Raw genomic sequence first — 23,073 nt, forward strand, 5'->3', positions numbered from 1 at the left:
GAGCCTGGGAGACGCAGTTCACGTGCATGATTTCTGAGACAACAGGAGCTGTTTGCGCAGTCTAATCCACGTGTCAGCCGTGGAAGCACTTTGTCGACGATTTCTGAGCCTGGGAGACGCAGTTCACGTGCATGATTTCTGAGACAACAGGAGCTGTTTGCGCAGTCTAATCCAGGTGGCAGCCGTGGAAGCACATTGTCGACGATTTCTGAGCCTGGGAGACGCAGTTCACGTGCATGATTTCTGAGACAACAGGAGCTGTTTGCGCAGTCTAATCCAGGTGGCAGCCGTGGAAGCACTTTGTCGATGATTTCTGAGTCTGTAGAGATGCAGTTCACGGTGATGATTTCTGAGCCCACAAGAGCTGTTTGCGCTGTCCAATCCACGTGTTAGCCGTGGAAACATGTCGGCGATGATTTGTGAGTCGGTAGAGACTCGGTTCTCGTTGATGGTTTCTGAGCTCACAGGAGCTGTATGGTCTATCTCATCCACGTGTCAGCCGTGGAAGCACTTCGTCGATTATTTTTGGGGGCATAGACGCCATTCTCATTGATGATTTCTGATGCCACAGGTGCTATTTGCACTGTCTCATCCACGTGTCAGCCGTGGAAGCACTTCGGCGATTATTTCTCAGTGTGTGAGACGCAGTTCACGTGGATGATTTCTGAGACCACAAGAGCCGTTTGCGCTATCTAATCCACGTGTCAGCCGTGGAAGCACTTTGTCGATGATTTCAGAGTTTGGAAGACGCAGTTCACGTGGATGATTTCTGAGACCACAAGAGCCGTTTGCGCTATCTAATCCACGTGTCAGCCGTGGAAGCACTTTGTCGACGATTTCTGAGTCTGGGAGACGCAGTTCACGTGGATGATTTCTGAGACAACAGGAGCTGTTTGCGCAGTCTAATCCACGTGTCAGCCGTGGAAGCACTTTGTCGACGATTTCTGAGCCTGGGAGACGCAGTTCACGTGCATGATTTCTGAGACAACAGGAGCTGTTTGCGCAGTCTAATCCAGGTGGCAGCCGTGGAAGCACTTTGTCGACGATTTCTGAGTCTGGGAGACGCAGTTCACGTGGATGATTTCTGAGACAACAGGAACTGTTTGCGCAGTCTAATCCACGTGTCAGCCGTGGAAGCACTTTGTCGACGATTTCTGAGCCTGGGAGACGCAGTTCACGTGCATGATTTCTGAGACAACAGGAGCTGTTTGCGCAGTCTAATCCACGTGTCAGCCGTGGAAGCACTTTGTCGACGATTTCTGAGCCTGGGAGACGCAGTTCACGTGGATGATTTCTGAGACAACAGGAGCTGTTTGCGCAGTCTAATCCAGGTGGTAGCCGTGGAAGCACTTTGTCGACGATTTCTGAGCCTGGGAGACGCAGTTCACGTGCATGATTTCTGAGACAACAGGAGCTGTTTGCGCAGTCTAATCCAGGTGGCAGCCGTGGAAGCACTTTGTCGATGATTTCTGAGTCTGTAGAGATGCAGTTCACGGTGATGATTTCTGAGCCCACAGGAGCTGTTTGCGCTGTCCAATCCACGTGTTAGCCGTGGAAACATGTCGGCGATGATTTGTGAGTCGGTAGAGACTCGGTTCTCGTTGATGGTTTCTGAGCTCACAGGAGCTGTATGGTCTATCTCATCCACGTGTCAGCCGTGGAAGCACTTCGTCGATTATTTTTGGGGGCATAGACGCCATTCTCATTGATGATTTCTAATGCCACAGGTGCTATTTGCACTGTCTCATCCACGTGTCAGCCGTGGAAGCACTTCGGCGATTATTTCTGAGTGTGGGAGACGCAGTTCACGTGGATGATTTCTGAGACCACAAGAGCCGTTTGCGCTATCTAATCCACGTGTCAGCCGTGGAAGCACTTTGTCGATGATTTCAGAGTTTGGAAGACGCAGATCACGTGGATGATTTCAGAGACCACAAGAGCCGTTTGCGCTATCTAATCCACGTGTCAGCCGTGGAAGCACTTTGTCGTTGATTTCTGAGTCTGGGACATGCAGTTCACGTGGATGATTTCTTAGACCACATGAGCTATTTGCGCAGTCTAATCCACGTGGCAGCCGTGGAAGCACTTTGTCGATGATTTCTGAGCCCACAGGAGCTCTTTGCGCAGTCTAATCCATGTGGCAGCCGTGGAAGAAATTTCATCGATGATTTTTTAGCCCACATGAGCTATTTGCGCTGTCTAATCCACGTGTCAGCCATGGAAAAACTTCGGTGATAATTTGTGAGTCGGTAGAGACTCGGTTCTCGTTGATGATTTCTGATACCACAAGAGCTGTTTGCACAGTCTAATCCACGTGGCAGCCATGGAAGAAGTTTCATCGATGATTTCTGAGCCTAGAAGAGCTGTTTGAGATGTCTAATCCATGAGTCAGCAGGGGAAGCACTTCGTCGATTATTTTTGGGTCGGCATAGACGCCGTTTTCATTGATGATTTGTGATGCCACAGGAGCTATATGCACTATCTAATACACATGTCAGTCGTGGAAGCACTTCGGCGATTATTTCTGAGTCTGGGAGACGCAGTTCACGTGGATGATTTCTGAGACCACAAGAGCCATTTGCGCTGTCTAATCCACGTGGCAGCCGTGGAAGCACTTTGTCGATGATTTCTGAGTCTGGGACACGCAGTTCACGTGGATGATTTCTGAGACCACAGGATATCTTAGCGCAGTCTAATCCCAGTGGCAGTCGTGGAAGCACTTTGTCGATGATTTCTGAGTATGGGAGACGCAGTTCACGTGGATGATTTATGAGACCACAGGAGCTGTTTGCGCTGTCTAATCCACGTGGCAGCTGTGGAAGCACTTTGTCGATGATTTCTGAGTGTGGGAGACGCAGTTCACGTGGATGATTTCTGAGACCACAGGAGCTGTTTGCGCAGTCTAATCCACGTGGCAGCCGTGGAAGCACTTTGTCGATGATTTATGTGTCTGGGAGACGCAGTTCACATGGATGATTTCTGAGACCACAAGTGCTGTTTGCGCTGTCTAATCTAGTGTCAACCGTGGAAGCACTTTGTCGATGATTTCTGTGTTTGGGAGACGCAGTTCCCATGGATGATTTCTGAGACAACAGGAGCTGTTTGCGCAGTCTAATCCACATGGCAGCCGTGGAAGCACTTTGTCGATGATTTCTGTGTCTGGGAGACGCAGTTCACATGGATGATTTCTGAGACCACAAGTGCTGTTTGCGCTGTCTAATCTAGTGTCAGCCGTGGAAGCACTTTGTCGATGATTTCTGAGTCTGGGAGACGCAGTTCATGTGGATGATTTCTAAGAGCGCAGGAGTTGTTTGCGCTGTCTAATCCACGTGGCAGCCATGGAAGCACTTTGTCGATGATTTCTGAGTCTGGGAGACGCTGTTCACGTGGATGATTTCTGAGACCACAGGAGCTGTTTGCGCTGTCTAATCCACGTAGCAGCTGTGGAAGCACTTTGTCGATGATTTCTGAGTGTGGGAGACGCAGTACAGGTGGATGATTTCTGAGACCACAGGAGCTCTTTGCGCAGTCTAAACCCAGTGGCAGTAGTGGAAGAGGTTTCATCGATGATTTCTGTGTCTGGGAGATGCAGTTCACATGGATGATTTCTGACACCACAAGTGCTGTTTGCGCTGTCGAATCCAGTGTCAGCCGTGGAAGCACTTTGTCGATGATTTCTGAGTTTGAGAGACGCAGTTCAGGTGGATGATTTCTGAGACCACAAGAGATGTTTGCCCTGTCTAATCCACGTGGCAGCCGTGGAAACACTTTGTTGATGATTTCTAAGTCTGGGAGGCGCAGTTCACGTGGATGATTTCTGAGACCACAGGAGCTGTTTGCGCTGTCTAATCCACGTGGCAGCCGTGGAAGCACTTTGTCGATGATTTCTGAGACCACAGGAGCTATTTGCGCTGTCTAATCCACGTGGCAGTCGTGGAAGCACTTTGTCGATGATTTCTGTGTCTGGGAGACGCAGTTCACATGGATAATTTCTCAAACCACAAGTGCTGTTTGCGCTGTCTAATCCAGTGTCAGCTATGGAAGCACTTTGTCGATGATTCTGAGTATGGGACACATAGTTCACGTGGATGATTTCTTAGACCACAGGAGCTGTTTGTGCAGTCTAATCCACGTGGCAAACGTGGAATAAGTTTCATCGATGATTTCTGAGCCCACATGAGCTGTTTGCGCTGTCTAATCCACGTGTCAGCCGTGGAAGCACTTCGGCGATGATTTGTGAGTCGGTAGAGACTCGGTTCTCGTTAATGATTTCTGAGCTCACAAGAGCTCTATGCTCTGTCTAATCCACGTGTCAGTCGTGGAAGCAGTTTCCTCGATAATTTTTTATTCGAGAGAGACTCAATTAGTGTTGATGATTCTAAAACCACAGGAACTTATTGCACTGTCTAATCCACTTGTCAGCCGCGGAAGCAGTTTCGGCGATGATTTCTTACTCCGTAGAGACTCACTTCTCGTTCATGATTTATGAGCCCACAGGAGCTCACAGGAGCTGTTTGCACTGTCTAATCCACGTGTCAGCCGTGGAACCAGTTTCCTCGATAATTTTTGATTCGACAGAGACTCAATTAGTGTTGATGATTTCTGAGCCCACAGGAGCTGTTTGGGCTCTCTAATCAACGTGTCAGGCGTGGAAGCACATCGTAGATTTTTTTTCCAGTCTGCATAGACTCCGTTTTCGTTGATGATTTCTGATGCCACAGGAGCTGTTCGCGCAGTCTAATCCACGTGTCAGCCGTGGAAGCACTTCGTCCATTATTTCTGAGTCGGCAGAGACCCAGTTCTCGTTGATGATTTCTAAGCTCCGAGGAGCTGTTTGCGCAGTTTAATCCACGTGGAAGAAGTTTCTTCGATGATTTCTGAGCCCACAAGAGCTGTTTGAAAAGTCTAATCCACGTGTCAGCCGTGGAAGCACTTTGCCAATAATTTCTGTGTCTGGGAGACGCAGTTCGCATGGATGATTTCTGAGACCACAAGAGCTGTTTGCGCAGTCTAATCCACGTGTCAGCCGTGGAAGCACTTCGTCCATTATTTCTGAGTCGGCAGAGACCCAGTTCTCGTTGATGATTTCTAAGCTCCGAGGAGCTGTTTGCGCAGTCTAATCCACGTGGAAGAAGTTTCGTCGATGATTTCTGAGCCCACAAGAGCTGTTTGAAAAGTCTAATCCACGTGTCAGCCGTGGAAGCACTTTGCCAATGATTTCTGTGTCTGGGAGACGCAGTTCGCATGGATGATTTCTAAGACCATAAGAGCTGTTTGCGCTGTCTAATCCACGTGTCAGCCGTGGAAGCACTTTGTCGATGATTTCTGAGTCTGGGAGGCGCAGTTCACGTGGATGATTTCTGAGACCACATGAGCTGTTTGCGGTGTCTAATCCACGTAGCAGCCGTGGAAGCACTTTGTCGATGATTTCTGAGTCTGGGAGACGCTGTTCACGTGGATGATTTCTGAGACCACAGGAGCTGTTTGCGCTGTCTAATCCACGTGGCAGTCGTGGAAGCACTTTGTCGATGATTTCTGAGTCTGGGAGACGCAGTTCACGTGGATGATTACTGAGACCACATGAGCTGTTTGCGCTGTTTAATCCACGTGGCGGTCGTGGAAGCACTTTGTCGATGATTTCTGAGTCTGGGAGACGGAGTTGACGTGGATGATTTCTGAAACCACAGGAGCTTTTTGCGCACTCTAATCCACGTGGCAGCCATGGAAGCACTTTGTCGATGATTTCTGTGTCCGGGAGACGCAGTTCACATGGATGATTTCTGAGACAACAGGAGCTGTTTGCACAGTCTAATCCACGTGGCAGCCGTGGAAGCACTTTGTCGATGATTTCTGAGTCTGGGAGGCGCAGTTCACGTGGATGATTTCTGAGACCACATGAGCTGTTTGCGGTGTCTAATCCACGTAGCAGCCGTGGAAGCACTTTGTCGATGATTTCTGAGTCTGGGAGACGCTGTTCACGTGGATGATTTCTGAGACCACAGGAGCTGTTTGCGCAGTCTAATCCACGTGGCAGCCGTGGAATAAGTTTCGTCGATGATTTCTGAGCCCACAGGAGCTGTTTGCGTTGTCTAATCCACGTGTCAGCCTTGGAAGCACTTCGGTGATGATTTGTGAGTCGGTAGAGACTCGGTTCTCGTTGATGATTTCTGAGCTAACAAGAGCTGTATGCTCTGTCTAATCCACGTGTAAGCCGTGGAAGCAGTTTCGGCGGTGATTTCTGAGTCGGAAGAGACTCCGTTCTCGTTCATGATTTTTGAGCCCACATGAGCTGTTTGCGTTGTCTAATCCACGTATCAGCCGTGGAAGCACTTCTATGATGATTTCTAAGTCGAGAGAGACTCAGTTCTCGTTCATGATTTTTGAGCCCGCGCCAACTTATGCCATGGCTCATCCACGTGTCAGCCGTGGAAGCACTTTGTCGATGATTTGTGAGTCTGCAGAGACAAAGTTCTCGGTGATGATTTCTGAGCTCACAGGAGCTGTATCCGCTGTCTAATCCACGTGTCACCCGTGGAAGCAGTTTCAGCGGTGATTTCTGAGTCGGGAGAGACTCAGTTCTCGTTCATGATTTTTGAGCCCACATGAGCTGTTTGCGCTGTCTAATCCACGTGTCAGTCGTGGAAGCACTTCCACGATGATTTCTGAGTCGGGAGAGACTCAATTCGCGTTCATGGATTTTGAGCCCACATGAGCTGTTTGCGCTGTCTAATCCACGTGTCAGCCGTGGAAACACTATGGCGATGATTTCTGAGTCGGTAGAGACTCAGTTCTCGGCGATGATTTCTGAGTCGGTAGAGACTCAGTTCTCGGTGATGATTTCTGAGCTCACAGGAGCTGTATCCGCTGTCTAATCCACGTGTCACCCGTGGAAACAGTTTCAGCGGTGATTTCTGAGTCGGGAGAGACTCAGTTCTCGTTCATCATTTTTGAGCCCACATGAGCTGTTTGCGCTGTCTAATCCACGTGTCAGTCGTGGAAGCACTTCCACGATGATTTCTGAGTCGGGAGAGACTCAATTCTCGTTCATGGATTTTGAGCCCACATGAGCTGTTTGCGCTGTCTAATCCACGTGTCAGCCGTGGAAACACTACAGCGATGATTTCTGAGTCGGCAGAGACTCAATTCTCGTTCATGATTTTTGAGCCCGCACCAGCTGTATGCCATGTCTAATCCACGTGTCAGCCGTGGAAGCACTTTGTCGACGATTTGTGAGTCTGTAGAGACGCAGTTTACGTTGCTGATTTCTGAGCCCAGAGGAGCTGTTCGTGCTGTCTAATCCACGTGTCAGCTGTGGAAGCACTTCTTAGATTATTTATGGGTCGGCATAGATGCCGTTTTCATTGATGATTTGTGATGCCATAGGAGCTATTTCCGCAGTCTAATCCATTTGTCAGCCGTGGAAGCACTTCGTCCATGATTTCTGAGTCGGCAGAGAGTGAGTTCTCGTTGATGTTTTCTAAGCCCCCAAGAGCTGTTTGCACTGTCTAATCCACGTGGCAATCGTGGAAGAAGTTTCGTCGATGATTTCTGAGGCCACAGGAGCTGTTTGCGCTGTCTCATCCATGTGTCGGCCGTGGAAGCACTTCGGCGATGATTTGTGAGTCTATAGAGACGCAATTTACGTTGATGATTTCTGAGACCACAGGAGATGTTTGTGCCATCTAATCCACGTGTCAGCTATGGAAGCACTTCGTCGATTATTTATGGGTCGGCATAGATTCCGTTTTCATTGATGATTTGTGATGCTATAGGAGCTATTTTGCGCGGTCTGATCCATGTGTCAACCATGGAAGCACTTCATCCATGATTTCTGAGTCGGCAGAGACTCAATTCTCGTTCATGGATTTTGAGCCCACATGAGCTGTTTGCGCTGTCTAATCCACGTGTCAGCCGTGGAAACACTACAGCGATGATTTCTGAGTCGGCAGAGACTCAATTCTCGTTCATGATTTTTGAGCCCGCACCAGCTGTATGCCATGTCTAATCCACGTGTCAGCCGTGGAAGCACTTTGTCGACGATTTGTGAGTCTGTAGAGACGCAGTTTACGTTGCTGATTTCTGAGCCCAGAGGAGCTGTTCGTGCTGTCTAATCCACGTGTCAGCTGTGGAAGCACTTCGTAGATTATTTATGGGTCGGCATAGATGCCGTTTTCATTAATGATTTGTGATGCCATAGGAGCTATTTCCGCAGTCTAATCCATTTGTCAGCCGTGGAAGCACTTCGTCCATGATTTCTGAGTCGGCAGAGAGTGAGTTCTCGTTGATGTTTTCTAAGCCCCCAAGAGCTGTTTGCACTGTCTAATCCACGTGGCAATCGTGGAAGAAGTTTCGTCGATGATTTCTGAGGCCACAGGAGCTGTTTGCGCTGTCTCATCCATGTGTCGGCCGTGGAAGCACTTCGGCGATGATTTGTGAGTCTATAGAGACGCAATTTACGTTGATGATTTCTGAGACCACAGGAGATGTTTGTGCCATCTAATCCACGTGTCAGCTATGGAAGCACTTCGTCGATTATTTATGGGTCGGCATAGATTCCGTTTTCATTGATGATTTGTGATGCTATAGGAGCTATTTTGCGCGGTCTGATCCATGTGTCAACCATGGAAGCACTTCATCCATGATTTCTGAGTCGGGAGAGACTCAATTCTCGTTCATGGATTTTGAGCCCACATGAGCTGTTTGCGCTGTCTAATCCACGTGTCAGCCGTGGAAACACTACAGCGATGATTTCTGAGTCGGCAGAGACTCAATTCTCGTTCATGATTTTTGAGCCCGCACCAGCTGTATGCCATGTCTAATCCACGTGTCAGCCGTGGAAGCACTTTGTCGACGATTTGTGAGTCTGTAGAGACGCAGTTTACGTTGCTGATTTCTGAGCCCAGAGGAGCTGTTCGTGCTGTCTAATCCACGTGTCAGCTGTGGAAGCACTTCGTAGATTATTTATGGGTCGGCATAGATGCCGTTTTCATTGATGATTTGTGATGCCATAGGAGCTATTTCCGCAGTCTAATCCATTTGTCAGCCGTGGAAGCACTTCGTCCATGATTTCTGAGTCGGCAGAGAGTGAGTTCTCGTTGATGTTTTCTAAGCCCCCAAGAGCTGTTTGCACTGTCTAATCCACGTGGCAATCGTGGAAGAAGTTTCGTCGATGATTTCTGAGGCCACAGGAGCTGTTTGCGCTGTCTCATCCATGTGTCGGCCGTGGAAGCACTTCGGCGATGATTTGTGAGTCTATAGAGACGCAATTTACGTTGATGATTTCTGAGACCACAGGAGATGTTTGTGCCATCTAATCCACGTGTCAGCTATGGAAGCACTTCGTCGATTATTTATGGGTCGGCATAGATTCCGTTTTCATTGATGATTTGTGATGCTATAGGAGCTATTTTGCGCGGTCTGATCCATGTGTCAACCATGGAAGCACTTCATCCATGATTTCTGAGTCGGCAGAGACTCAATTCTCGTTCATGGATTTTGAGCCCACATGAGCTGTTTGCGCTGTCTAATCCACGTGTCAGCCGTGGAAACACTACAGCGATGATTTCTGAGTCGGCAGAGACTCAATTCTCGTTCATGATTTTTGAGCCCGCACCAGCTGTATGCCATGTCTAATCCACGTGTCAGCCGTGGAAGCACTTTGTCGACGATTTGTGAGTCTGTAGAGACGCAGTTTACGTTGCTGATTTCTGAGCCCAGAGGAGCTGTTCGTGCTGTCTAATCCACGTGTCAGCTGTGGAAGCACTTCGTAGATTATTTATGGGTCGGCATAGATGCCGTTTTCATTGATGATTTGTGATGCCATAGGAGCTATTTCCGCAGTCTAATCCATTTGTCAGCCGTGGAAGCACTTCGTCCATGATTTCTGAGTCGGCAGAGAGTGAGTTCTCGTTGATGTTTTCTAAGCCCCCAAGAGCTGTTTGCACTGTCTAATCCACGTGGCAATCGTGGAAGAAGTTTCGTCGATGATTTCTGAGGCCACAGGAGCTGTTTGCGCTGTCTCATCCATGTGTCGGCCGTGGAAGCACTTCGGCGATGATTTGTGAGTCTATAGAGACGCAATTTACGTTGATGATTTCTGAGACCACAGGAGATGTTTGTGCCATCTAATCCACGTGTCAGCTATGGAAGCACTTCGTCGATTATTTATGGGTCGGCATAGATTCCGTTTTCATTGATGATTTGTGATGCTATAGGAGCTATTTTGCGCGGTCTGATCCATGTGTCAACCATGGAAGCACTTCATCCATGATTTCTGAGTCGGCAGAGACTCAATTCTCGTTCATGGATTTTGAGCCCACATGAGCTGTTTGCGCTGTCTAATCCACGTGTCAGCCGTGGAAACACTACAGCGATGATTTCTGAGTCGGCAGAGACTCAATTCTCGTTCATGATTTTTGAGCCCGCACCAGCTGTATGCCATGTCTAATCCACGTGTCAGCCGTGGAAGCACTTTGTCGACGATTTGTGAGTCTGTAGAGACGCAGTTTACGTTGCTGATTTCTGAGCCCAGAGGAGCTGTTCGTGCTGTCTAATCCACGTGTCAGCTGTGGAAGCACTTCGTAGATTATTTATGGGTCGGCATAGATGCCGTTTTCATTGATGATTTGTGATGCCATAGGAGCTATTTCCGCAGTCTAATCCATTTGTCAGCCGTGGAAGCACTTCGTCCATGATTTCTGAGTCGGCAGAGAGTGAGTTCTCGTTGATGTTTTCTAAGCCCCCAAGAGCTGTTTGCACTGTCTAATCCACGTGGCAATCGTGGAAGAAGTTTCGTCGATGATTTCTGAGGCCACAGGAGCTGTTTGCGCTGTCTCATCCATGTGTCGGCCGTGGAAGCACTTCGGCGATGATTTGTGAGTCTATAGAGACGCAATTTACGTTGATGATTTCTGAGACCACAGGAGATGTTTGTGCCATCTAATCCACGTGTCAGCTATGGAAGCACTTCGTCGATTATTTATGGGTCGGCATAGATTCCGTTTTCATTGATGATTTGTGATGCTATAGGAGCTATTTTGCGCGGTCTGATCCATGTGTCAACCATGGAAGCACTTCATCCATGATTTCTGAGTCGGCAGAGACTCAATTCTCGTTCATGGATTTTGAGCCCACATGAGCTGTTTGCGCTGTCTAATCCACGTGTCAGCCGTGGAAACACTACAGCGATGATTTCTGAGTCGGCAGAGACTCAATTCTCGTTCATGATTTTTGAGCCCGCACCAGCTGTATGCCATGTCTAATCCACGTGTCAGCCGTGGAAGCACTTTGTCGACGATTTGTGAGTCTGTAGAGACGCAGTTTACGTTGCTGATTTCTGAGCCCAGAGGAGCTGTTCGTGCTGTCTAATCCACGTGTCAGCTGTGGAAGCACTTCGTAGATTATTTATGGGTCGGCATAGATGCCGTTTTCATTGATGATTTGTGATGCCATAGGAGCTATTTCCGCAGTCTAATCCATTTGTCAGCCGTGGAAGCACTTCGTCCATGATTTCTGAGTCGGCAGAGACTCAATTCTCGTTCATGGATTTTGAGCCCACATGAGCTGTTTGCGCTGTCTAATCCACGTGTCAGCCGTGGAAACACTACAGCGATGATTTCTGAGTCGGCAGAGACTCAATTCTCGTTCATGATTTTTGAGCCCGCACCAGCTGTATGCCATGTCTAATCCACGTGTCAGCCGTGGAAGCACTTTCTCGATGATTTGTAAGTCTGCAGAGACTCAGTTCTCGGTGATGATTTCTGAGCTCACAGGAGTTGTATACGCTGTCTAATCCATGTGTCACCCGTGGAAGCAGTTTCGGCGGTGATTTCTGAGTCGGGAGAGACTCAGTTCTCGTTCATGATTTTTGAGCCCACATGAGCTGTTTGCGCTGTCTAATCCACGTGTCAGCCGTGGAAGCACTTCTACGATGATTTCTGAGTCGGGAGAGACTCAATTCTCGTTCATGGATTTTGAGCCCACATGAGCTGTTTGCGCTGTCTAATCCACGTGTCAGTCGTGGAAACACTACAGTGATGATTTCTGAGTCGACAGAGACTGAGTTCTCGTTGATGATTTTTAAGCCCCCACGAGCTGTTTGCGCAGTCTAATCCACGTGGCAATCGTGGAAGAAGTTTCGTCGATGATTTATGAGGCCACAGGAGCTGTTTGCGCTGTCTCATCCATGTGTCAGCCGTGGAAGCACTTTGGCGATGATTTGTGAGTCTATAGACACGCAATTTACGTTGATGATTTCTGAGGCCACAGGAACTGTTTGTGCCATCTAATCCACGTGTTATCGGTGGAAGCACTTCGTCGATTTTTTATGGGTCGGCATAGATTCCGTTTTCATTGATGATTTGTGATGCCATAGGAGCTATTTTGCGCGGTCTAATCCACGTGTCAGCCGTGGAAGCACTTCATCCATGATTTCTGAGTCGGCAGAGACTCGGTTCTCGGTGATGATTTCTGAGCTCACAGGAGCTGTATGGGCTGTCTAATCCACGTGTCACCCGTGGAAGCAGTTTCGGCGATGATTTCTGAGTCGGTAGAGACTCAGTTCTCGTTCATGATTTTTGAACCCACATGAGCTGTTTGCGCTGTCTAATCCACGTGTCATCCGTGGAAGCACTTCATCCATGATTTTTGAGTCGGGAGAGACTCAGTTCTCGTTCATAATTTTTGAGCTCACAGGAGCTGTATGTGCTGTCTAATCCACGTGTCACCCGTGGAAGCACTTTGTCGATGATTTGTGAGTCTGTAGAGACGTAGTTTACGTTGATGATTTCTGAGCCCACAGGAGCTGTTTGTGCTGTCTAATCCATGTGTCAGCTGTGGAACCACTTCGTAGATTATTTATGGGTCGGCATAGATGCCGTTTTCATTGATGATTTGTGATGCCATAGGAGCTATTTCCGCGGTCTAATCCACGTGTCAGCCGTGGAAGCATTTCGTCCATGATTTCTTAGTTGGCAGAGACTCAGTTCTCATTCATGATTTTTGAGCCTGCACCAGCTGTATGCCATGTCTAATCCACGTGTCAGTCGTGGAAGCACTTTGTCGATGATTTGTGAGTCTGTAGGGACACAGTTTACGTTGATGATTTCTGAGCCCACAGGAGCTGTTTGCGCTGTCTCATCCATGTGTCAGCCGTGGAAGCACTTCGGCGATGATTTGTGAGTCTATAGAGACGCAATTTACGTTGATGATTTCTGAGGCCACAGGAACTGTTTGTGCCATCTAATCCACGCGTTATCGGTGGAAGCACTTCGTCGATTATTTATGGGTCGGCATAGATTCCATTTTCATTGATGATTTGTGATGCCATAGGAGCTATTTTGCGCGGTCTAATCCACGTGTCAGCCGTGGAAGCACTTCATCCATGATTTCTGAGTCGGCAGAGACTCGGTTCTCGGTGATGATTTCTGAGCTCACAGGAGCTGTATGGGCTGTCTAATCCACGTGTCACCCGTGGAAGCAGTTTCGGCGATGATTTCTGAGTCGGTAGAGACTCAGTTCTCGTTCATGATTTTTGAACCCACATGAGCTGTTTGCGCTGTCTAATCCACGTGTCATCCGTGGAAGCACTTCATCCATGATTTTTGAGTCGGGAGAGACTCAGTTCTCGTTCATAATTTTTGAGCTCACAGGAGCTGTATGTGCTGTCTAATCCACGTGTCACCCGTGGAAGCAATGATGTGTGAGTCTGTAGAGACGTAGTTTACATTGATAATTTCTGAGCCCACAGGAGCTGTTTGTGCTGTCTAATCCACGTGTCAGCTGTGGAACCACTTCGTAGATTATTTATGGGTCGGCATAGATGCCGTTTTCATTGATGATTTGTGATGCCATAGGAGCTATTTTCGCGGTCTAATCCACGTGTCAGCCGTGGAAGCATTTCGTCCATGATTTCTTAGTTGGCAGAGACTCAGTTCTCATTCATGATTTTTGAGCCTGCACCAGCTGTATGCCATGTCTAATCCACGTGTCAGTCGTGGAAGCACTTTGTCGATGATTTGTGAGTCTGTAGGGACACAGTTTACGTTGATGATTTCTGAGCCCACAGGAGCTGTTTGCGCTGTCTCATCCATGTGTCAGTCGTGGAAGCACTTCGGCGATGATTTGTGAGTCTATAGAGACGCAATTTACGTTGATGATTTCTGAGGCCACAGGAACTGTTTGTGCCATCTAATCCACGTGTTATCGGTAGAAGCACTTCGTCGATTATTTATGGGTCGGCATAGATTCCATTTTCATTGATGATTTGTGATGCCATAGGAGCTATTTTGTGCGGTCTAATCCACGTGTCAGCCGTGGAAGCACTTCATCCATGATTTCTGAGTCGGCAGAGACTCGGTTCTCGGTGATGATTTCTGAGCTCACAGGAGCTATATGGGCTGTCTAATCCACGTGTCACCCGTGGAAGCAGTTTCAGCGATGATTTCTGAGTCGGTAGAGACTCAGTTCTCGTTCATGATTTTTGAACCCACATGAGCTGTTTGCGCTGTCTAATCCACGTGTCATCCGTGGAAGCACTTCATCCATGATTTTTGAGTCGGGAGAGACTCAGTTCTCGTTCATAATTTTTGAGCTCACAGGAGCTGTATGTGCTGTCTAATCCACGTGTCACCCGTGGAAGCAATGATTTGTGAGTCTGTAGAGACGTAGTTTACATTGATAATTTCTGAGCCCACAGGAGCTGTTTGTGCTGTCTAATCCACGTGTCAGCTGTGGAACCACTTCGTAGATTATTTATGGGTCGGCATAGATGCCGTTTTCATTGATGATTTGTGATGCCATAGGAGCTATTTTCGCGGTCTAATCCACGTGTCAGCCGTGGAAGCATTTCGTCCATGATTTCTTAGTTGGCAGAGACTCAGTTCTCATTCATGATTTTTGAGCCTGCACCAGCTGTATGCCATGTCTAATCCACGTGTCAGTCGTGGAAGCACTTTGTCGATGATTTGTGAGTCTGTAGGGACACAGTTTACGTTGATGATTTCTGAGCCCACAGGAGCTGTTTGCGCTGTCTCATCCATGTGTCAGTCGTGGAAGCACTTCGGCGATGATTTGTGAGTCTATAGAGACGCAATTTACGTTGATGATTTCTGAGGCCACAGGAACTGTTTGTGCCATCTAATCCACGTGTTATCGGTAGAAGCACTTCGTCGATTATTTATGGGTCGGCATAGATTCCATTTTCATTGATGATTTGTGATGCCATAGGAGCTATTTTGTGCGGTCTAATCCACGTGTCAGCCGTGGAAGCACTTCATCCATGATTTCTGAGTCGGCAGAGACTCGGTTCTCGGTGATGATTTCTGAGCTCACAGGAGCTATATGGGCTGTCTAATCCACGTGTCACCCGTGGAAGCAGTTTCAGCGATGATTTCTGAGTCGGTAGAGACTCAGTTCTCGTTCATGATTTTTGAACCCACATGAGCTGTTTGCGCTGTCTAATCCACGTGTCATCCGTGGAAGCACTTCATCCATGATTTTTGAGTCGGGAGAGACTCAGTTCTCGTTCATAATTTTTGAGCTCACAGGAGCTGTATGTGCTGTCTAATCCACGTGTCACCCGTGGAAGCACTTTGTCGATGATTTGTGAGTCTGTAGAGACGTAGTTTACGTTGATAATTTCTGAGCCCACAGGAGCTGTTTGTGCTGTCTAATCCACGTGTCAGCTGTGGAACCACTTCGTAGATTATTTATGGGTCGGCATAGATGCCGTTTTCATTGATGATTTGTGATGCCATAGGAGCTATTTTCACGGTCTAATTGATGCAACCATATTATTCAATAGTTTCACCCACATTTAACTAGTGTTTTGCCTATGTTTTATATATAAAATGCCTTGATATTCTTTGTTTTATGTTTTGAAGGCACTTTTGGATGAAAGATGCAAAAAGGAGTAAATTGGAGATAATTGGCAGATTTGACCTTCAGTCGATGTTTTGTGCAGAGCGTGAGCTCTAGAGGTTGAAATGAAGTGATTCCAGTGGAATTAAAAAGGTAACATCCATACCTTTCTGGACATCTAAGGCAAGAAAATAAAATAAGGAAGAGCATGGAAATCGCAGCCTTCAAAGTCAAATCTCGCAATCTGCCAGTGTTGACCTTTGGCCATTCCAACTTGAATATCTGGAGCTACAGAAGTCCAATTGATGCAAACTCAATTTTTTTGGATTTATGACTCAAAGTTATATAAACGCTCAAAATTTCAGCCAAAAACGATGTCATATGAGGGAGATATGATTTTTCAAAGATGACATCTGAATTCTGCCAGCAAACAGGTTTCGTGAAGAAACGAGTCCAAATGACATTCCGAAGCATTTAAACCGATATCCAAGTTTTTATTTCAGCAATTTAGCTCCTCTAAATCAAAGCTTGAAGATTTCATGCAAGGCTATTTCTCCTTTTTAGGAAAATAGTTATTGAAGTACTTAAATGTAAACAGTCTACTTAATGGAGGACTATTTTGTAAAATAGAGACCTAGGGTTTCTTAGGATATAAAAAGAATGAGAGAAGAGAAGGGGGGTAGCCAGCCAAGGAGAGAAAAACACCCCCTTCCTCTAAGAAACCCTAAATTATGCATTCTTTCTTCTTTTTGATTAGTTGTTCAACAAACATGCAAGGCTAAACACTTTTTCTTGGTTGCAAGGACACGGAAACCTTCGGATTTCAAGAACTGTGAGATTTATTTTACCTTTTCTTTTCAGTTTATATGATGAATATGTTTGTTCTCCTATGCTTATTTTTCCTATGATTGTTTATTTTAATTGCTAGAGCGGACTCTAAGTTATTATTGTAGACAATCTATTGTTAAGTTTGATATCAAAACCGGAGTTGTGGTATATGAACTTGTGAAGCAACTGAGTTTAATAATTGTGGCGGATCTACGTTATTAATCTTAGGGAGAACATTCAATCAAATCAAACATAGACTGCGGACAGTTATGTTTTCTTGATTAATCAACTTATCTAGTTCTTAAGGCTGCCATTGAATTAAATTACTAGTGCGGACACTGTGGTTGTTTGATGGTTAGGGCTAGTTATACGGCGGATCCGTTAACTAACCAATGTTAAGAAGAGATAAATATTCAGAATATAAATTGATGTTTCGTTTCCATGATCAGTTCTGATTTCTGTAGGTGGATGTGTGCTTGTGACCAAGGTTTGTTCTCTTGATAATTTTCTGATTTTATTAAATTTAGTTTGATAGTTTTCTGTTTTCTTTTGCTTTAGCCTAGATAACGTCCAACCCCCCCCCCCCAAATTGCATATCATCTAGCATAAAAATCTGACTTGAATCTTCCTCGTGGGATCGACCCCTTGCTTGCTCTATACTATCTTGTGTGTTGTGTTTGAAGCTAGGGTAATTAATTTGTGCGACCGCGACATCGCAACAAATTTTGAACATTCTCCCACTAATCCACGTGTCAGCCGTGGAAGCATTTCGTCCATGATTTCTTAGTTGGCAGAGACTCAGTTCTCATTCATGATTTTTGAGCCTGCACCAGCTGTATGCCATGTCTAATCCACGTGTCAGTCGTGGAAGCACTTTGTCGATGATTTGTGAGTCTGTAGGGACACAGTTTACGTTGATGATTTCTGAGCCCACAGGAGCTGTTTGCGCTGTCTCATCCATGTGTCAGCCGTGGAAGCACTTCGGCGATGATTTGTGAGTCTATAGAGACGCAATTTACGTTGATGATTTATGAGGCCACAGGAACTGTTTGTGCCATCTAATCCACGCGTTATCGGTGGAAGCACTTCGTCGATTATTTATGGGTCGGCATAGATTCCATTTTCATTGATGATTTGTGATGCCATAGGAGCTATTTTGTGCGGTCTAATCCACGTGTCAGCCGTGGAAGCACTTCATCCATGATTTCTGAGTCGGCAGAGACTCGGTTCTCGGTGATGATTTCTGAGCTCACAGGAGCTGTATGGGCTGTCTAATCCACGTGTCACCCGTGGAAGCAGTTTCAGCGATGATTTCTGAGTCGGTAGAGACTCAGTTCTCGTTCATGATTTTTGAACCCACATGAGCTGTTTGTGCTGTCTAATCCACGTGTCATCCGTGGAAGCACTTCATCCATGATTTTTGAGTCGGGAGAGACTCAGTTCTCGTTCATAATTTTTGAGCTCACAGGAGCTGTATGTGCTGTCTAATCCACGTGTCACCCGTGGAAGCACTTTGTCGATGATTTGTGAGTCTGTAGAGACGTAGTTTACGTTGATAATTTCTGAGCCCACAGGAGCTGTTTGTGCTGTCTAATCCACGTGTCAGCTGTGGAACCACTTCGTAGATTATTTATGGGTCGGCATAGATGCCGTTTTCATTGATGATTTGTGATGCCATAGGAGCTATTTTCGCGGTCTAATCCACGTGTCAGCCGTGGAAGCATTTCGTCCATGATTTCTTAGTTGGCAGAGACTCAGTTCTCATTCATGATTTTTGAGCCTGCACCAGCTATATGCCATGTCTAATCCACGTGTCAGTCGTGGAAGCACTTTGTCGATGATTTGTGAGTCTGTAGGGACACAGTTTACGTTGATGATTTCTAAGCCCAGAGGAGCTGTTTGCGCTGTCTAATCCACGTGTCAGCGGTGGAACCACTTCGTCGATTATTTATGGGTCAACATAGATGCCGTTTTCATTGATGAGCTGTAGTGCCATAGGAGATATTTCCGCGGTCTAATCCACTTGTCAACCGTGGAAGCACTTCATCCATGATTTCTTAGTCGGCAGAGACTGAGTTCTCGTTGTTGATTTCTAAGCCCCCATGAGCTGTTTGCGCAGTCTAATCCACGTGGCAGTCGTGGAAGTAGTTTCGTCGATGATTTCTGAGCCCACAGGAGCTGTTTGCGCTGTCTAATCCACGTGTTAGCCGTGGAACAACTTCGGCGATGATTTCTGAGTCGGCAGAGACTCAGTTCTCGGTGATGATGTCTGAGCTCACAGGAGCTATATGGGCTGTCTAATGCACGTGTCACCCGTGGAAGCAGTTTTGGCGATGATTTCTGAGTCCGTAGAGACTCAGTTCTCGTTCATGATTTTTTAGCACACATGAACTGTTTGCGCTGTCTAATCCACGTGTCAGCCGTGGAAGCACTTCGACGATAATTTCTTAGTCGGCAGAGACTCCGTTCTCCTTCATGATTTTTGAGCCCGCACGACCTGTATGCCATGTCTAATCCACGTGTTAGCCGTGGAAGCATTTTATCGATTATTTATGAGTCTGTAGAGACGCAGTTTACGTTGATGATTTCTGAGGCCACAGGAGCTGTTTGTGCCGTCTAATCCACGTGTCAGCTGTGGAAGCACTTCGTCGATTATTTATGGCTCGGCATAGATTCTATTTTCATTGATGATTTGTGATGCCATAGGAGCTATTTCCACGGTCTAATCCACGTGTCAGCCGTGGAAGCACTTTGTCCATGATTTCTGACTCGGCAGAAACTCAGTTCTCGTTGATGATTTCTAAGCCCCCACGAGCTCTTTGCGCAGTCTAATCCACGTGGCAGCTGTGGAAGCACTTCGTCGATTATTTTTGGGTCAACATAGACACCGTTTTCATTGATGATTTCTGATGCCACAGGAGTTGTTTACACTGTTCAATACACGTGTCAGCCGTGGAAGCACTTCGGGGATTATTTCTGAGTCTGGGAGACGCAGTTCACGTGGATGATTTCTGAGAACACAAGAGTTGTTTGTGCTGTCTAATCCACGTGTCGGGCATGGAAGCACTTTGTCGATGATTTCTAAGTCTGGGAGACGCAGTTCACGTGGATGATTTCTTAGACCACAAGAGCTGTTTGCGCTGTCTAATCCACGTGTCAGCCATGGAAGCACTTCTTCCATGATTTCTAAGTCGGCAGAGACTCAGTTCTCGTTGATGATTTCTAAGCCCCCAGGAGTTGTTTGCGCACTCTAATCCACGTGGTAGCCGTAGAAGAAGTTTCGTCGATGATTTCTAAGCCCACGGAGCTGTTTGCGCTGTCTAATCCACGTGTCTACCGTGGAAGCACTTCGGCAATGATTTGTGAGTCGGTAGAGACTCGGTTCTCGTTGATGATGTCTGAGCTCACAGGAGTTGTATGCTCTGTCTAATCCACGTGTCAGCTGTGGAAGCAGTTTCCTCGATAATTTCTGATTCGACAGAGACTCAATTTGTGTTGATGATTCTGAGACCACAGGAACTTATTGCACTGTCTAATCCACTTGTCAGCCGTGGAAGCAGTTTCGACGATGATTTCTTACTCGGCAGAGACTCACTTCTCGTTCATGATTTCTTAGCCCACAGGAGTTGTATGCCATGTCTAATCCATGTGTCAGCCACGGAAGCACTTTCTCGATGATTTTTGAGTCTGTGAGACTCAATTCACGTTGATGATTTCTGAGCCCACAAGAGCTGTTTGCGCTGTCTAATCAACGTGTCAGCCGTAGAAGCACATCGTAGATTATTTTTTGGTCGGCATAGACGCTGTTTTCATTGATGATTTCTGATTCTAGAGGAGCTGTTTGCGCTGTTTAATCCACGTGTTAGCCATGGAAGCACTTCGGAGATGATTTGCGAGTCGGTAGAGACTCGGTTCTCGTTGATGATTTCTGAGCTCACAGGAGTTGTATGCTCTGTCTAATCCACATGTCAGCCGTGGAAGCAGTTTCATCGATGATTTCTGATTCGAAGGAGACTCAGTTTGTGTTGATGATTCTGAGACCACAGGAACTGATTGCAGTGTCTAATCCACTTGTCACCCGCGAAAGCAGTTTTGGCGATGGTTTCTTACTCGGTAGAGACTTACTTCTCGTTCATGATTTTTGAGCCCACAGGAGCTGTATGCCATGTCTCATCCACGTATCAGCCGTGGAAGCACTTCGGCAATGATTTGTGAGTCGGCAGAGACTCGGTTCACGTTGATGATTTCTGAGCTCACAGGAGTTGTATGCTCTGTCTAATCCAGGTGTTAGTCGTGGAAGAAGTTTCGTCGATGATTTCTGAGCCCACAGAAGCTGTTTGCGCTGTCTAATCCACGTGTCAGCCGTGGAAGCACTTCGTTGATTATTTTTGGGTCAGCATAGATGCCGTTTTCATTGATGATTTCTGATGCCACAAGAGCTATTTGCACTGTCTCAACCACGTGTCAACCGTGGAAGCACTTTGGCGATTATTTCTGAGTCTGGGAGACGCAGTTCACGTGGATGATTTCTAAGACCATAAATGCCGTTTGCGCTGTCTAGTCCACGTGTCAGCCGTGGAAGCACTTTGTCGATGATTTCTGAGTCTGGGAGACGCAGTTCACGTGGATGATTTTGATTCGACAGACACTCGGTGTGTGATGATGATTCTAAGACCATAGGAACTTATTGCACTGTCTAATCCACTTGTCAGCCGTGGAAGCAGTTTCGACAATGATTTCTTACTCAACAGAGACTCACTTCTCGTTCATGATTTCTTAGCCCACAGGAGCTGTATGCCATGTGTAATCCACGTGTCAGCCATGGAAGCACTTTATCGATGATTTCTGAGTCTGTAGAGACTCACTTCACGTTGATGATTTCTGAGCCCACAAGAGCTGTTTGCGCTGTCTAATCAACGTGTCAGCCGTAGAAGCACATCGTAGATTATTTTTTGGTCGGTATAGACGCCGTTTTCATTGATGATTTCTGATTCCAGAGGAGCTGTTTGAGCTGTCTAATCCATGTGTCAACCGTGGAAGCACTTCGGCGATGATTTCTGAGTCGGTAGAGACTCCATTCATGTTGATGATTTCTGAGCCCACAAGAGCTGTTTGCGCTGTCTAATCCACGTGTCAGCCGTGGAAACACTTAGGTGATGATTTGTGAGTCGATAGAGACTCCGTTCTCGTTGATGATTTCTGAGCTCACAGGAGCTGTATGCTCTGTCTAATCCACGTTTCAGCCGTGGAAGCAGTTTCCTCGATAATTTCTGATTCAACAGACACTCAGTTTGTGTTGATGATTCTGAGACCACAGGAACTTATTGCACTGTCTAATCCACTTGTCAGCCGCGGAAGCAGTTTCGGTGATGATTTCTTACTCGGCAGAGACTCACTTCTCGTTCATGATTTCTGAGCCCACAGGAGTTGTATGCCATGTCTAATCCACGTATAAGTCGTGGAAGCACTTTGTCGATGATTTCTGAGTCTGGGACACGCATTTCACGTGGATGATTTCTTAGATCACAGGAGCTGTTTGCGCAGTCTAATCCACGTGGTAGCCGTGGAAGAAGTTTCGTCGATGATTTCTGATGCCACAGGAGATGTTTGCGCTGTCTAATCCACGTGTCAGCCGTGGAAGCACTTCGGCAATTATTTGTGAGTCGGTAGAGACTCGGTTCTTGTTGATGATTTCTGAGCTCACAGGAGCTGTATGCTCTGTCTAATCCACGTGTTAGCCATGGAAACAGTTTCCTCGATAATTTCTGATTCGACAGACACTCAGTTTGTGATGATGATTCTGAGACCACAGGAACTTATTGCACTGTCTAATCCACTTGTCAGCCGCGGAAGCAGTTTCGACGATGATTTCTTACTCAACAGAGACTCACTTCTCATTCATGATTTCTTAGCCCACAGGAGCTGTATGCCATGTCTAATCCACGTATAAGCCGTGGAAGCACTTTGTCGAAGATTTCTGAGTCTGTTGAGATGCGGTTCACGTTGATGATTTCTGAGACTACAGAAGCTGTTTCTGTAGGCTAATCCACGAGGCAGCCGTGGAAGAAGTTTCATCGATGATTTCTGAGCCCATAAGAGCTCTTTGCGCTGTCTAATCCACGTGTCAGCCGTGGAAGCACTCCGTCGATTATTTTTGGGTCGGCATAGACGCCGTTTTCGTTTATGATTTCTGATGCCACAGGAGCTGTTTGCGCTGTCTAATCCACGTGTCAGCCGTGGAAGCACTTCGGCGATGATTTCTGAGTCGGTAGAGACTCTATTCTCGTTGATGATTTCTGAGCTCACAGGAGCTGTATGCGCTGTGCAATCCACGTGTTAGCTGTGGAAGCAGTTTTGTCGATGATTTCTGATTCGGCAGAGACTCAG

This window comes from Populus nigra, chromosome 5 (genome assembly GCF_951802175.1).
Source record: "Populus nigra chromosome 5, ddPopNigr1.1, whole genome shotgun sequence".
In the NCBI taxonomy this organism is placed as follows: domain Eukaryota; kingdom Viridiplantae; phylum Streptophyta; class Magnoliopsida; order Malpighiales; family Salicaceae; genus Populus; species Populus nigra.